This window comes from Pristis pectinata, chromosome 7 (genome assembly GCF_009764475.1).
Source record: "Pristis pectinata isolate sPriPec2 chromosome 7, sPriPec2.1.pri, whole genome shotgun sequence".
NCBI lineage: Eukaryota > Metazoa > Chordata > Chondrichthyes > Rhinopristiformes > Pristidae > Pristis > Pristis pectinata.
In genome coordinates, this window is record NC_067411.1 from 3,652,590 (window position 1) to 3,667,382 (window position 14,793).

Here is a 14,793-nt window from a genome sequence, read left to right on the forward strand (position 1 = left end):
AACCCTCCACTACTACCCTCCGACTCCTGCCACCAAGCCAATGTTGGATCCAATTGGTTAGCTCACCCTGGATCCCATGTGATCTAAATTTCTAGACCAACCTACCACGTGGGACCTTGTCAAAGGCCTTGCTAAAGTCCATGTAGACAACGTCTACCACCCTGCCCTCGTCAATCGTCCTGATCACCTCTTCAAAAGCATCAGTTCCTGGGAGTGAACATCACCAACAGCCTGTCCTGGTCCAACCACGTAGAAGCCACGGCCAAGAAAGCTCACCGGCGCCTCTACTTCCTCAGGAGGCTAAAGAACTTTGGCCTGTCCCCTTTGACACTCACCAATTTTTATCGATGCACCATAGAAAGCATCCTATCAGGATGCATCACAGCTTGGTACGGCAACTGCTCTGCCCGGGACCGCAAGAAACTGCAGAGAGTTGTGAACATCACTCAGCACATCACGGAAACCAGTCTCCCCTCCATGGACTCTGTCTACACTTCTCACTGCCTTGACAAAGCAGCCAACGTAATCAAAGACCCTGCTCTCCCCGGACATTCTCTTTTCATCCCCCTCCCATCAGGTAAAAGACACAAAAGCCTGAAAGCATGTACCACCAGGCTCAAGTCAGCTTCTATCCCGCTGTTATAAGACTATTGAAAGGTCCCCTAGCACGATAAGATGGACTCTTGATCTCATAATCTACTTCATTATGACCTTGCACCTTATTGTCTACCTGCACTGCACTTTCTCTGTAACTGTAACACTTTATTCTGCATTCTGTTATTGTTTTCCCCTGTACTACCTCAATGCACTGACGTGATGAAACGATCTGTATGGATGGCATTCAAAACAAAGTTTTTCACTGTACCTCGGTACATGTGACAATAATAAACCAATTTACCGGATTCTTGGGGCATGATTTCCTACGCACAAAGCCATGCTAACTGTCCCTGATCAGTCCTTGCCTTTCCAAATGCAGGAAGATCCTGTCTCTCACAGTCCCCTCCAGTAACCTTCCCACCACTGATGTTAAGCTCACCAGCCTGTAGTTCGCTGCCTTGTCCTTGCAGCCCTTCTTAAACAATGGCACAACTTTAATCACCCTTCAGTCTTCTGGCATTTCACCCGAGGCTAACGATGATACAAATATCTCTGCCGGGGCCCCAGCAATTTCTTCCCTTGCTTCCCACAACGTCCTAGGATATACTTGGTCAGGCCCCGGTGATGGATTCACCTGTAAATGTAAGTGTCATTCACATCATTGTTGGTGAAAGCTTGGGACACAGTGGATGACCAACCCAGCCTTTGCACTGCTGCGCATCAAGGGTGCCATTTGCTTGAGATGGAATACCCTCTCCAGGCTGATCTCCTGTGCAATGCCGGGAGAGTGCCTCATTGCCTTGAATGAGATGTCAAACTGGGGCTGCCCGCTCAAGTGGAGATGGTGCCCTTTTGGAACCATTCTCCAGAGATGTCCCAGAGCTCTGGGATCAATATTCCTGATTAAAGTAGCTGATATCACTGTTGTCTGTGACCACTTGCTGTGTTTTAGTTGGTTCCTTCTAACGACAGCGACAAATTGCTGTAAATTACTTTGGACCATTCTGGGGCTAGGAAAGATGGTGCGTAAATGCAAACCCTTGAAAGACAATAATAGAGCTGTTAATTTTATTTCCCAGAATATTGAAATATCTTGCTCCAGATCACAATGCTTCACTTTGATGACAACAGCCAACCAAAAATAAAGCAGAGATTTCAGGTTAACTAATCAACACAAACATGACTAGAATAGCCATTACTTCAATGAGTTTTTTAAAATATAAAATTCAGTTTCAATGCCTTTCTACACCGACACTGCTTCCAATGTGAGGAGCAGTCTTCATGACGAGTTTAGCAATCTTTTCCCTGATTTCCTTTGTTGCAATTATGTAAACAAAAGGACTCAACAAAGGGTTTAGGGTTACGTACGGGTCGGCAGAGGTCGCACCGAAGGCTGGGGAGAGGCAGCTCGCACAGAATGACATGGAAGAAAGGATCTTTAGGGGGAAGAACAACCAAATGACTGCCACATGAGGCATGCAGGTGCACAAGGCCCTTCTCTCTGGCTGGGCAGATATTCTGACTGATTTAGCTATTTTGATGTAAGAACGGACAATGATCACTAAACTTGACAAGACCAACAACATGTTTAAAAGTACGATGAAAAATTTGATTGAGACTGGTTCTGTGCAAATCAGGCTTGTCACCGAGAACAACTCACAAAAGGAGTTGTGAACTTTATTCCATCCACAGAATGGGAAAATGGAAGCTTGGATTACTGGGGGCAGAAAACAAGTCAAACCGATGACCCAGATAACAGCTGCCATTTTGACAAAAGTAATCAGCAGGTGCATATTGCTACTGAGTGGTCATAAGCCATCAGTGAAAGGATCATTATACGCACTGCTGACATGCCATGGAAGAAGTACATCTGAATAAAGCAGTTCCTCCACAGAATATTTCTGGCATCCCACAGGAGACCCGCCAAGATCTTCGGAACGACGGATGTTGCCAACAGCAAATCCGCGGCTGCCAGGTTAGCAATGAGGAAATATGTGGAGGTGTGCAAGAAGTTGTCCGTGGTGACCAGGTACATGACACAGGAATTGCCTATGACTATTAAGATATATCCAACCAGAAACAGGGACAACAGGTAGGAATGCCCGTCTTGAGATCCTGGAATTCCGACAAGAATGAATCCTGTGATTGGGGAATGACTTTGATCTGGCTCAGCCATTAACCAGTTGTCCCCCTATTAAATTAATAATTGAGAATCAGCAAAGCGGACAATACCCAACTGTATCCACCACAAGTACCTGCCCAGATACTTTCCACACGCCCTGTGAGTCATAAGCTGAAATATGCCCATTTATGGAGTTTCTCAGAACCCTGGAAATGGAGACAAAACAGGGTCAGGGGAGAGTTTTAAAAGGCTTTCAAAATGTAAGGGAATGAACACCTTTGAAGTATCAAGGGTGTGGGGGCTTGGAAGACAGGGTTCTGAAGTTTGGAGTAGGAAATAAAACAGGAATACTGTTATAAACACTGTTTGTGATGTACTAAAATGACCTGGATGAGTATGTTGATGGGTGGGTTCGTAAGATCTTTGCAGACGATACCAAGATTGGTGGAGTTGTGAATAGTGTGGAAGACTGGCGATGAATACAGCAGGATATAGATCAGCCGCAGAAGTGGGCAGAGAAATGGCAGATGGAGTTTAACCTGAAAAAATGTGAGGTGTTGCCTCTTGGTAGGACTAATGTCAAGAGAGAGTACACTCTTAAGGGCAAGACCCTTAACAGTGCTGAAGAGCAGAGAGACCTTGGGGTGCAAGTCCATGACTCATTGAAGGTGGCTACACAGGTAGACAGGGTGGTTAAGAAGGCTTATGGAATGCTTGCATTTCTTAATCGGGGTATTGAGTACAGGAGTCAAGAAGTCATGATTCATCTCTATAGAACTCTGGTTAGGCCGCATTTAGAGTATTGCGTGCAATTCTGGTCACCTCACTACAGGAAGGATGTCAAGACTTTTGAGAGGGTGCAGAGGAGGTTTACCAGGATGCTGCCTGGATTCGAGGGCGTGTGCTATCAGGAGGGGCTGGACAAACTTAAGCTGATTTCTCTGGAGCAGCAGAGGCTGAGGGGTGATCTGTTGGAGCTGTATAAAGTTATGAGGGGCGTAGATAGGGTGGACAAGCAATATTTCTTTTGCATTATTGAGAGATCCAATACCAGAGGGCATGCATTTAAGGTGAGAGGGGGTAGGTTCAGAACAGATGTGAGGGGTATGTTTTTTACTGAGAGAGTGGTGGATGCCTGGAATGCGTTGCCTGATAGGGTGGTGGAGGCAAATTCATTGGGGGCTTTTAAGAGGGGCTTGGATGGGCACATGAATGAGAGGAACATGGAGGGATGTGGGCATTCTGTAGGTAAGAGGGAATAGTTATGTCGGCACAACATTGTGGGCCGAAGGGCCTGTTCTGTGCTGTACTGTTCTGTGTTCTATGTTCTATGTAGGAACCCAATGTCAAGAGAGGGTTGAGAAGGGAATGTGAAGTTAGTCAGACAGCACAGGGTGCAGAATATCTCATTTATTCTGTTCATATTTCTTTAACTACTCTTCAGCCAAAGCAAAAATCTCACACTTTTTATCTGTGTAACAAAACCAAATTCACCCATTGCTGTCATATATTTTTGCTTAGAACTGAGGCATCTATTTAAATACACTGCTGAGGTTATTCCAACAGTATCCCCCAAATCCATAGACTCAACCTTGAAGGGGGGGGGGGGGGTTAGGGTAGCAGGAGCAGGGGAACACCATTACCTGCAGGCTGCCCTCCAAGTTGCCCCCTCTACACTGCTTGGGGCTGGGGGGACTATCACGGGTTAGGAAAATAAACAGAATGGGGGCATTTAAGAGGCTCCTAGAGAGGCACATGATAGTGCATGGAATGGAGGGATATGGGCCACGTGCAGGCAGAAGGGATCAGTGTAATTAGGCATCATTAGTTTAATTAGTTCAGCACAACACTGTGGGCCAAAGGGCCTGTTTCTGTGCTGTACTGTTCGATGTTCTACTAGACTCGGAAATATATTGCCAGTCCTTCATTGCTGAGTCTAAACCCTGGAACTCCCTCCCCAACAGCGCTGTGGGAGCACCTTCACCAGAAGGACTGCAGAGGTTCAAGGTGGCAGTTCACCCCCATCTTCTGAAGGCCACAAACGCTGGCCTTGCCAGCGACGGCCACTTCCCAAAAAAAGTCACGTGCCACTCAGGTCTGAGGTGAAGGAAGAACCCCTTCACTCAGAAGGGCTGAATACCTTCGGAACTCTGCCAGAGGGCTGAGCCACAGCCATTGAATATTTTCAAGGCTGACAATTACAACATTTAAAAAACATTTGGACAAGGACGTGTTTAGAGGAACACGGGCCAAACAGGCAATTTGCCAATGACACCACTGTTGTTGGCAGAATCTCAGATGGTGATGAGGAGGTGTACAGGAGTGAGATAGATCAGCTGGTTGAGTGGTGTCACAACAACAACAACAACCTCGCACTCAGCGTCAGCAAGACCAAGGAATTGATTGCAGACTTCAGGAAGGCTGAAGACCCACACTCAACGTTTCAGGAACAGCTTCCTCCACTCTCCACCACCATCAGATTTCTGAACGGTCCATGAACCCATGAACACTCGTTATTCCTCTTTTGCACTATTTATCTTGTAACTTATAGTAATTTTTATGTCTTGCACTGTACTGCTCCACAAAACAACACATTTCATGACATATGTCAGTGATAATAAACCTGATTCTGATTCTGGGATTTGTTTAGACAGGCGCCTTGGTCAGCATGGGCGAGTTGGGCTGTTTCCATGCTCTGAAATCAATAGATTTTTGAGCACTGAGGGAATCAGACGGGTAAGTGCAGTAGATGGGGTGGCGAAGAAGGCATTTAACACACTTGCCCTCATCAGTTAGGGCACTAGGTACAAGAGTTCGGACAACACACACAAAACGCTGGAGGAACTCAGCAGGTCAGGCAGCATCTATGGAGGGAAATAAACAGTCGATGTTTCAGGTTGGGACTGGAAGGGAAGAGGGCAGAAGCTAGAATAAGGTGGTCAGGGAGGGGGGGAGCACAGGTTGGCAGGTGATAGGTGAGTCCAGGTGAGAGGGGATGAGAGGGAGTGTTGTAAGAAGCTGAGGGGTGATAGGTGAAAGAGGCAAAGGGCTGAAGACAAAGGAATCTGTTAGGAGAGGGCAGTGGACCGTGGAATAAAGGGAAGGAGGTGGGGAAGAGATGGGCAGGTCATGAGGGAAGGGGACCACAGGAATGAGGGAAGACAAAGGCGGGGGAAGGGGAGGGGTTGCTGGAAGTTAGAGAAATCGATGTTGAGGCCGTCAGGCTGGAGACTCCCAAGGCGGAATATGAGGTGTTGTTCCTCCAACCTGTGTCTGGCCTCAGCGTGGCCATGGAGGAGGCTGCAGATAGACACGTCAGTGTGGGAGTGGGATATGGAATCGAATTGGCTGGCCAGCGGGAGATCCTTGTTTTTTTGGCGGACAGAGTGAAGGTGCTCGACAACGCGAGTTGGGACGTCATGTTCCAACAGTCTAGGGTGTTTGTGAGATCACACTTGGAGTACAGTGTGCAGTTCTGGTTGCCCAGCTATAGGAAGGATGTGATTAAGCTGGAAAGGGTACAGAAAAGATTCACAAGCATGTTACCGGGACTGGAGGGCTTGTTATAAGGAGAGACTGAATAGGCTGGGGCTTTTTTCCCTGGAGCGAAGGAGGCTGAGGGGTGACCTTATGGAAGTATACAAAATCATGAGGGACATCGATAAGGTGGATGGTCACAGGCTAGGGTTGTCTAAAGCTAGAGGACATAGATTTAAGGTGAGAGGGGAAAGATTTAAAGGGGACCTGAGTGGTAAGTTTTTCACACAGAGGATGGTGGGTGTATGGAACGGAAGTGGTAGGTGGGTACAATTGCAGTGCTTAAAAGACAGTTACATGGATAGGAAGGGTTTCAAGGGATATGTAGACTAGCTTAGGTAGGCAACTTGGTTGGCATGGACAAGTTGGGCCAAAGGACCTGTTTCTGTGCTGTATAACTTTGACTCAGTTGAGTGTAGGAGCTGTCGTGAGATGCAGTGTGGCTGGCTCCTGTTCCTGATCACACAACCCAGCTTCATTTGCTTGCGTCCAACACGATCTTAATTAACCCTTCAATGCACTGTTTAAAAATTCACATTTGGCTTTAACATTTCCAAACAGAACCTGCCACATTTCACGGGTGGGGTACAAACAGTGGTCACCTGAGATTTTTCTCTGTCACTCAGTGGGATCCACTGCACTTTCTTCAGCCGCTCTGGATCGAATGCTGACTGACATTAAACATCCACCTTTGGTTGTGAAAAGTTAATTCTGTTGGTTGATTTTCCAAAAAAATCCGAGCGAAGCACAAGTGATTTTAAAATAATTCAAGTGAAACGTCATTATACACCATCACGACAAACTTTCCTCCAAACCCAACTGTGGTAACTGCAGAGAGATCTTGCGGCTGTCATTGCTAGAGCCCTCCACAGCTGCCTTCTCCCTGTGGCCAAAGAGCTGCTCCCTGAATCCCAGTGTGGATTCCATCCATCTGGAAGCTCGTGATCCTAACCGCACTTGGAATGGCGACACAAGAAATTCTGCAGATGCTGCAAATCTGGAGCAGTACACAAAAGGTGCTGGAGGAACCCGGTGGGCCAGGCAGCATCCATGGAAGGAAATAAACGGTCGACGTTTCGGGCCGAGACCCTTCATCAGGACTGGGAAGGAAGAGGGCAGAAGCCAGAATAAGGAGGTGGGGGGAGGAGGAGGAGCACACGCAGGCAGGGGACAGGTGAGTCCAGGTGAGAGGGGGATGGTAGGTGGGTGGGGGGAGGGGGAGAAGATGTAATAAGCTGAGAGGTGATAGGGAGAAGAGGCAAAGGGCTGAAGGAGGAGGAATCCGGTTGGAGAGGGCAGTGGACCATGGAATAAAGGATGGAGGAGGGGAGGAGAGGAGATGGGCAGGTCATCAGGCAGGGGAAGGGAGCTGATAGCAATAAGGGAAGACGAAGGAGTGGGGGGGGGCGCGAAAGAAAGAGAGGGGGTGGGGTTACCGGAAGTTGGAGAAATCGACATTGAGGCCATTAGGTTGGAGACTGGTCGGCCCGAAACGTCGACTGTCTATTTCCCTCCACGGATGCTGCCCGACCTGCTGAGTTCCTCCAGCACTTCTCGCGTTTTGCACTTGGTCTGGCAACTGCTCTGCCTGTGACCGCAAGAAATTGCAGAGAGTTGTGGACGCAGCCCAGCACATCACGCAGAACAGCCTCCCCTCCATGGACTCTGTCTACACACCCTGCTTACTCGGGAAAGCAAGACCCCTCCCACCCGGTCATTCTCTCTTCTGCCCCCCTCCCATCGGGCAGAAGATACAAAAGCCTGAGAACACGAACCACCAGGCTCAAGGACAGCTTCTATCCCACTGTTATCAGACTCTTGAACGGACTTGTCATATGCTAAAAGATGAACTCTTGATCTCCCAATCTACGCCGTTGTGACCCTTGCACTTTATTTGTCTGCCTGCACTGCACTTTCTCTGTAACTGTGACACTATATTCTGCATTCTGTTTTCCTTTGGTATTACCTCAATGTACTTCTGCATGGAATGATCTGTCTGGATGGCACGGAAACAAAAGCTTTTCACAGTATCGCCGTACATGTGACAAAGTAAACCAAATAAACACTACAGTTCCATGAAGCAGCACCAACTACCATCCAGAGGTCTGTTTCAGAATCACAGAGCACAAAAGCAGGCCCATGCTGAGGAGGCGTCACAATGGCACAGCAGGTAGAGCCGCTGCCTCACAGCTCCAGTGACCTGGGTTCGATCCTGACCTCCGGTGCTGTCTGTGTGGAGTTTGTACCTTCTCCCTGTGACCGCGTGGGTTTCCCCTGGGTGCTCCGGTTTTCTCCCACATTCCAATGATGTGCGGGTTAGTGGGTTATCTGGCTGCTGTAAATTACCCCCTAGTGCGTAGGTGAGGGGTAGAATCTGGGGCGTAAATTAATGGGAATGTATGCAAAATAAAACCAGATTAGCGTAAATCCTTGGTGACAGGCAAAGAAGCAAAGGGCTTGTTTCTGTGCTTTCTGAATCTATGACCATCAACCACCCACGTACACTGATCCCCACACTCCCATCAACTCCCCCCTGGATTCTACCCCTCACCCACACACTGGGGGCAATTAAGAAGGTCGAAAAGGAGAGAGGAGGAAAAGTGACTGGGGGTGGGGGGAGCAGGTAGGCAGAGAGAGGGGTGGGCAGGAGAGAGAAGGGGGCAGAAGTGGGCAGAGGGGAGATGGTTGGGCAAAGGGGTGGGATGCAGGGAAAGGTGTGGGAAAAGTGGACGGTGGGAGGAAGGGGAAGAGGTGGACAGGGGAAAGGAAGGGTCAGGAGAAGGTGAGAGGTGGTCGAGATTAGGGACCAGGCAAGGAGAGGGGAGGGTAGGGTTTGTGGGATGAATGGATGTGTGGGAGGGAGGTGGGATATGAAGGGGTGTTAGGGAGAGGTGGGTGAGGGGCTGTGGGGGGTGGGAGGGTTTGGGGAGGAGGGATGGGTGAATGAGAGGGGTGGGAGGTAGATGTGTGGAGGGAGCAGGGGACGTTGGGGGTATGGATGGGGACGTGAGAAGAGTGGGTGAGTGGTGTTTGCGATGGGGGGGTTGGGGTAGGAGAGTGTGGGGGATGAGGTGTGTGGGGGAGGGTGGACAGGGAGTGTGAGGAGGGGTTTGGGGGAAGGGTGAGGGGCTGGGGGATGAGGGGTGACAGGTTGGGAGTGGAGGTAGTGTAGTGGTGGGGTGACGGTGAAGCAGGGAGGGGAAATGTTTGGAGTGGGGACGGGGTGGGGGTTGGGATCTGACCCGGGGATCAAGGAGGGGGTGGACGTGGGTGAAGTGAGTGTGTGTTTGTGTGGAGGGGGAGGGGGAGGTGTAGAGGAGTGATCATGGGAAGGGGCGGGCGGGGGGGGGGCATTGGATGAGGCTTGGGAGAGGTGGGGAGTTAGGGTAGAGGAGGTGGGCGTGAAGGGTTGGATGGTGGGGAGGGAGAGAGAGGGTGGGGGGAGGGAGAAGGGGAGGGGAAGGGAGAGGCGAGGGGGTAGGAGGGATAGGGGAGGTAGGGGGTTAGGAGGGGAGAGAGGGAGGTAGGGAAGGTAAGGAGGGAGGAGAGGAGGGTTGGGGAGGGAAGGGCAGGGGAGGGGGAGGGGAGGAGGAGGGAAATGGGTTGGGGGAGAGGGAGGAGGGGTGGGGGGAGGGGGAGGGGGAGGGAGGGAGGGAGGGTGGGGGGTGAGGGGGAGGTGGGGGGAGGGGGTTGGGGGGGGAGGGAGGGAGGGAGGGTGGGGGGGTGAGGGGAGGGGTGGGGTGGAGGGGAGGGGAGGAGGAGGAGGAGGGAGGGAGGGGAGGGGACGGAGGGGGAGGGTGAGGGTTGAGGGGAGGGGGGGGATTTAACCCCTTTTACCTCAAGGATAATGAACGCCGAGGCGCATGCGCACGGGGCGCCTGCAGCGATCAGGTGCCCGCTTCCAGCCGGCGCGGGGTCACGTGTCTCTGACCGGCGCGGCGGCTGCTGCCAGACCTGTCAATCAAAGGCCGGGGCGCGGGGCGGGACAGGGCTGCAGAGGGTGAGGGGAGGTTTGAGCCCGGTGCAAGGGGAGGGAGTAGGGGCAGTGGTGGGAGGAGGGAGGGGATTGGGGGAGTGCAAGGCTGGGGAGGAGGGGAGGGAAACTTTGGGGACAGGGAGGGACTGCAGGAGTTGCAGTGGTGGGATTGGTGTGCTAGGGATTGAAACCCAAAGGTTTTGAGGGTATTGGTATTGGTTTATTATTGTCACTTGTACCGAGGTACAGTGAAAAACTTGTCTTACAAACCGATCTTACAGGTCAATTCATTACACAGTGCAGTTACATTGAGTTAGTACAGAGTGCATTGATGTAGTACAGGTAAAAACAATAACAGTACAGAGTAAAGTGTCACAGCTACAAAGAAAGTGCAGTGCAATAAGGTGCAAGGTCACAACAAGGTAGATCGTGAGGTCAGAGTCCATCTCATCGTATAAGGGAACCGTTCAATAGTCTTATCACAGTGGGGTAGAAGCCGTCCTTAAGTCTGGTGGTACGTGCCCTCAGGCTCCTGTATCTTCTACCCGATGGAAGAGGAGAGAAGAGAGAATGTCCCGGGTGGGTGGGGTCTTTGATTATGCTGGCTGCTACACCAAGGCAGCGAGAGGTAAAGACAGAGTCCAAGGAGGGGAGGCAGGTGTCCATGATGCACTGGGCTGTGTCCACAACTCCCTGCAGCTTCTTGCGGTCTTGGGCAGAGCAGTTGCCGTACCAAGCTGTGATACATCCAGATAGGATGCTTTCTATGGTGCACTGGTAAAAACTGGTGAGAGTCAAAGGGGGTGGTGGGGTTGATGAGGTCTCGGGTATAGGGTCACAGACTAATGCTGCATGGGAGCAGGCCCATCGGCCCAACATGTCCATGCCAGCCGAGATTCCCATCTAAGCTAGTCCCATTTGCCTGCATTTGGCCATTTCCCTCTGAACCCTATCCACGTCCCACCAGACTTAAGGACAGCTTCTACCCCACTGTGATAAGACTATTGAACGGTTCCCTTATACAATGAGATGGACTCTGACCTCACGATCTACCTTGTTGTGACCTCGCACCTTAATGCACTGCACATTCTCTGTAGCTGTGACACTTTACTCTGTACTGTTATTGTTTTTACCTGTACTACATCAATGCACTCTGTACTAACCCAATGTAACTGCACTGTGTAATGAATTGACCTGTACAATGTTTGTAAGACAAGTTTTTCACTGTACCTCGGAACAAGTGACAATAATAAACCAATACCAATGTGTTTCTAACAGATTGTAACAATTCCCACTGAAGTTTCGGGTCAAAGCCACTGTCGAACCTCTGGCTGAAATCCTTGCTTAATTTAGAAAAGAAACATCATTGATTGTCAATAGAATATATCGACTGACATATCAATGGAAGATATGGAATGAATATCGACAACTTGAATAATTATTTCTCAGGTAGAGAAAAAAATTGCGCCGCCCGAACAGGGACTTGAACCCTGGACCCTCAGATTAAAAGTCTGATGCTCTACCGACTGAGCTATCCGGGCCCTGCCGGGGATCCTCGCTGCTGCTCTACTGACTGCAAGTCTCGGGCAGTCCCCTGCCCCCGCGATGACGTCACGGCGCCAGGATGCCGCCGGCGCGTCACTCCATCCGCAACACTGTTGCCAGCCGGGGGAAGGGGATTCCCCCCACGTGACTCGAGGCTGGGCCGGCCGCGCAGCCGCAGAACCGCTCGGCGAGTCTGCTGCTGGGCAGGGGTCGGAAGCCTGTCTCTGTGCTGAGGGACAGACCGTGGGGCGCAGGGCAGCACCGACACTCACAATGCACGCAATGCAAACATAAAAGGTGCAGACGCACCATACAGTAAGCCAGGCACATTGCATTCAGATGCAATGCCGACACACAAACGCAGACACACAATATGTATAGAATTCACAAAATACAGCCAGAACAAGCAGGCTCACAGATGCAGAATACATCAGACAACCAATGTAAACACAACACACACCGATACATGCACACTGATGTACAGAGCGGACGTACTCAGTGTAAACACTACATACAGGCACAATGCACTCACTCGGCCACAGATGCAGACACAGACTAGAATTCACAGTTACAGACACAGTGAGCACATACATCGGTGCGGAGAGCGGACATACACAGCACATATTGTCACACACGGATGCTCAGTGCAGACTTAATGTAAACTCAATGCATACAGACGTAATGTGTATAGCCAGGGATACACACACAGACATACAATATACTAGGACTCACAGTTACAGACACAATGAGCACATACATGTTGGTACAGAATACAGAGAGATATACACATTGCATACTGACACAGATGGATACACAATGCAGATGTACACAGTGTAAATTCAATGCATACAGGCACAATGTACCCACATAGCCAGGGACACACAGAACAGGGATACACAATGAACATAGTTTAATCAGATACAGATATAAAGAGGACATGCAAAGATGCAGAATGCAGACACAATGCACACACAGAGAATCAGGTTTATTATCACTGACATATGACATGAAATTTGTTGTTTTGTGGCAGCCGTACGGTGCAAAGACATAAGATTAAATTACAAAACCAGACAAATAGTTCAAAAAAAAGGAATAACGAGGTAGTATTCATGGGTTCACGGACCATTCAGAAATCTGATTGCGGAGGGGAAGAAGCTGTTCCTGAATCGTTGAGTGTGGGTCTTCAGGCTCCTGTACCTCCTCCCCGATGGTAGTAATGAGCAGAGGGCATGTCCTGGGTGGTGAGGGCCCTTAGTGATGGATGCTGCCTTCTTGAGGCACCGCCTCTTGAAGATGCCCTCGATGGCGGGGAGGGTTGTGCCTGTGATGGAGCTGGCTGAGTCTACAACCCTCTGCAGCCTCTTACGATCCATACACACAAACACAGACCGAATGCACACACATAGAAACACACTATACACAGAATACATAAAGATACAATGAACACACAGGCAATAAGAGGCATAGATTGAGTGGACAGTCAGGGACTTTTTCCCAGGGTGAAAATGGCTCACATGAGGGGACATAATTTTAAAGTGATTGGAGGAAGGTATAACGGGGATGTCAGGGGTAAGTTTTTTTTACACAGAGTGGTGGGTGCGTGGAACACACTGCCTGCAGAGGTTGTGGGAGCAGATACATTAGGGACATTTAAGAGACTTTTAGATAGGCACATGAATGATAGAGAAATGGGGGGCTATGTGGAGGGAAGGGTTAGATAGATCTAGGGAAGGATAAAATGTCGGCCCAACATTGTGGGCTGAAGGGCTGTACTGTGCTGTAATGTTCTATGTTCATGCATGGGGACCGAGGGTGACTTGCATCTACTCCAGTTCTGTGGTTCTCAGGTGGCTGATGAGGTCAGTGTGTGGGACTGGGGTCAGACACTTGTGGGGGTAGGGTCAGTGTGGGACCGGGGTCAGACACTGTGGGGTAGGGTCAGAGTGTGGGACCGGCAGGCTCTATCACGGATGGGGCAGGAGGTGGTGATGGTCCAGACGGTGGGTAGTTTGGGAAGCTGAGCGCTCCTTCCACCCATCGCTCTCGGCTTTCACCCTGCTCCTGTACAGGGATCCGAGCTTCCTGAATGCTCCGTCATGGGCTCGAGATTCCCTGCTGCCAAGGATTTTGGGAAGACTTTTGCTCCGACCACCTGTGAATCCCTTCTTTCCATTCATACTTGGCTGACAGGACCTTGTTGCACCTGAGCAAAGCCAGACCTAACATCTGCAGGACCTTCCAACCATGAATAACAGCACGAAGGGCATTGGGGGATGGTCTACCAACACACAGGACGCTGGGGGAGCTCAGCCGGTCAGGCAGCATCTGTGGAGGGAAATGGACAGTTGATGTTTTGGGCTGAAATCCTTCATCTGGTCCAATGTCACAGTCACACAGCATGGAAACAGGCCCTCAGCCCAACTCTTCCATGTTGACTGAGTTGCCCAGTGAGCTGGTCCCATCTGCCCGCATTTGGCCCAGAGCCCTCTGAACATCTCCTATCCATGGACTTACCCAGACGGCTTTTAAATGTTGCTAATGTTCCCGCCTCAACCACTATCTCTGGCAGCTCATTCCAAATACGCACCACCCTTTGCGTGAAGAAGCTGCCCCTGATGTCCCTTTTAAATCTCTCACCTCTGATCTTAAACCTCTGCCCTCTTGTTTTTAGCACCCCCTCCCTGAGAAAAAGACTGTGTGCTTTCACCCTGTCTGTGCCCCTCATGATCTTATACACCTCTATCAGGTCACCCCTCAATCTCCTACGTTCCAGGGAATAAGGTCCTCGTCTACACAACATCTCCTTGTAACTCAGGCCCCCAAGTCCAGGCAACATCGTGGTAAGTCTTTGCTGGTCTACTTGTATTACTTATTGTTAAGAGTTAAACATCAAAGGAAGTGGATTGATTGTTGGACTGAAAGTAATTGTCCATAGAACATAGAACAGTACAACACTCAGTCCTGAGGAAGGTCCTGACCCGAAACGTTGACTGCCTGACTTTCTCCACGGATGCTG

At 50.1% G+C, this 14,793-nt stretch overlaps 1 non-coding gene across 1 annotated transcript; it reads right to left on the bottom strand.

The window, feature by feature from the left end:
• Window positions 1–11,700: 11,700 nt before the first annotated feature.
• Window positions 11,701–11,773, bottom strand: trnak-uuu (transfer RNA lysine (anticodon UUU)). The gene has a single exon. It is a non-coding gene; the product is annotated as a tRNA-Lys (tRNA).
• Window positions 11,774–14,793: the final 3,020 nt, after the last annotated feature.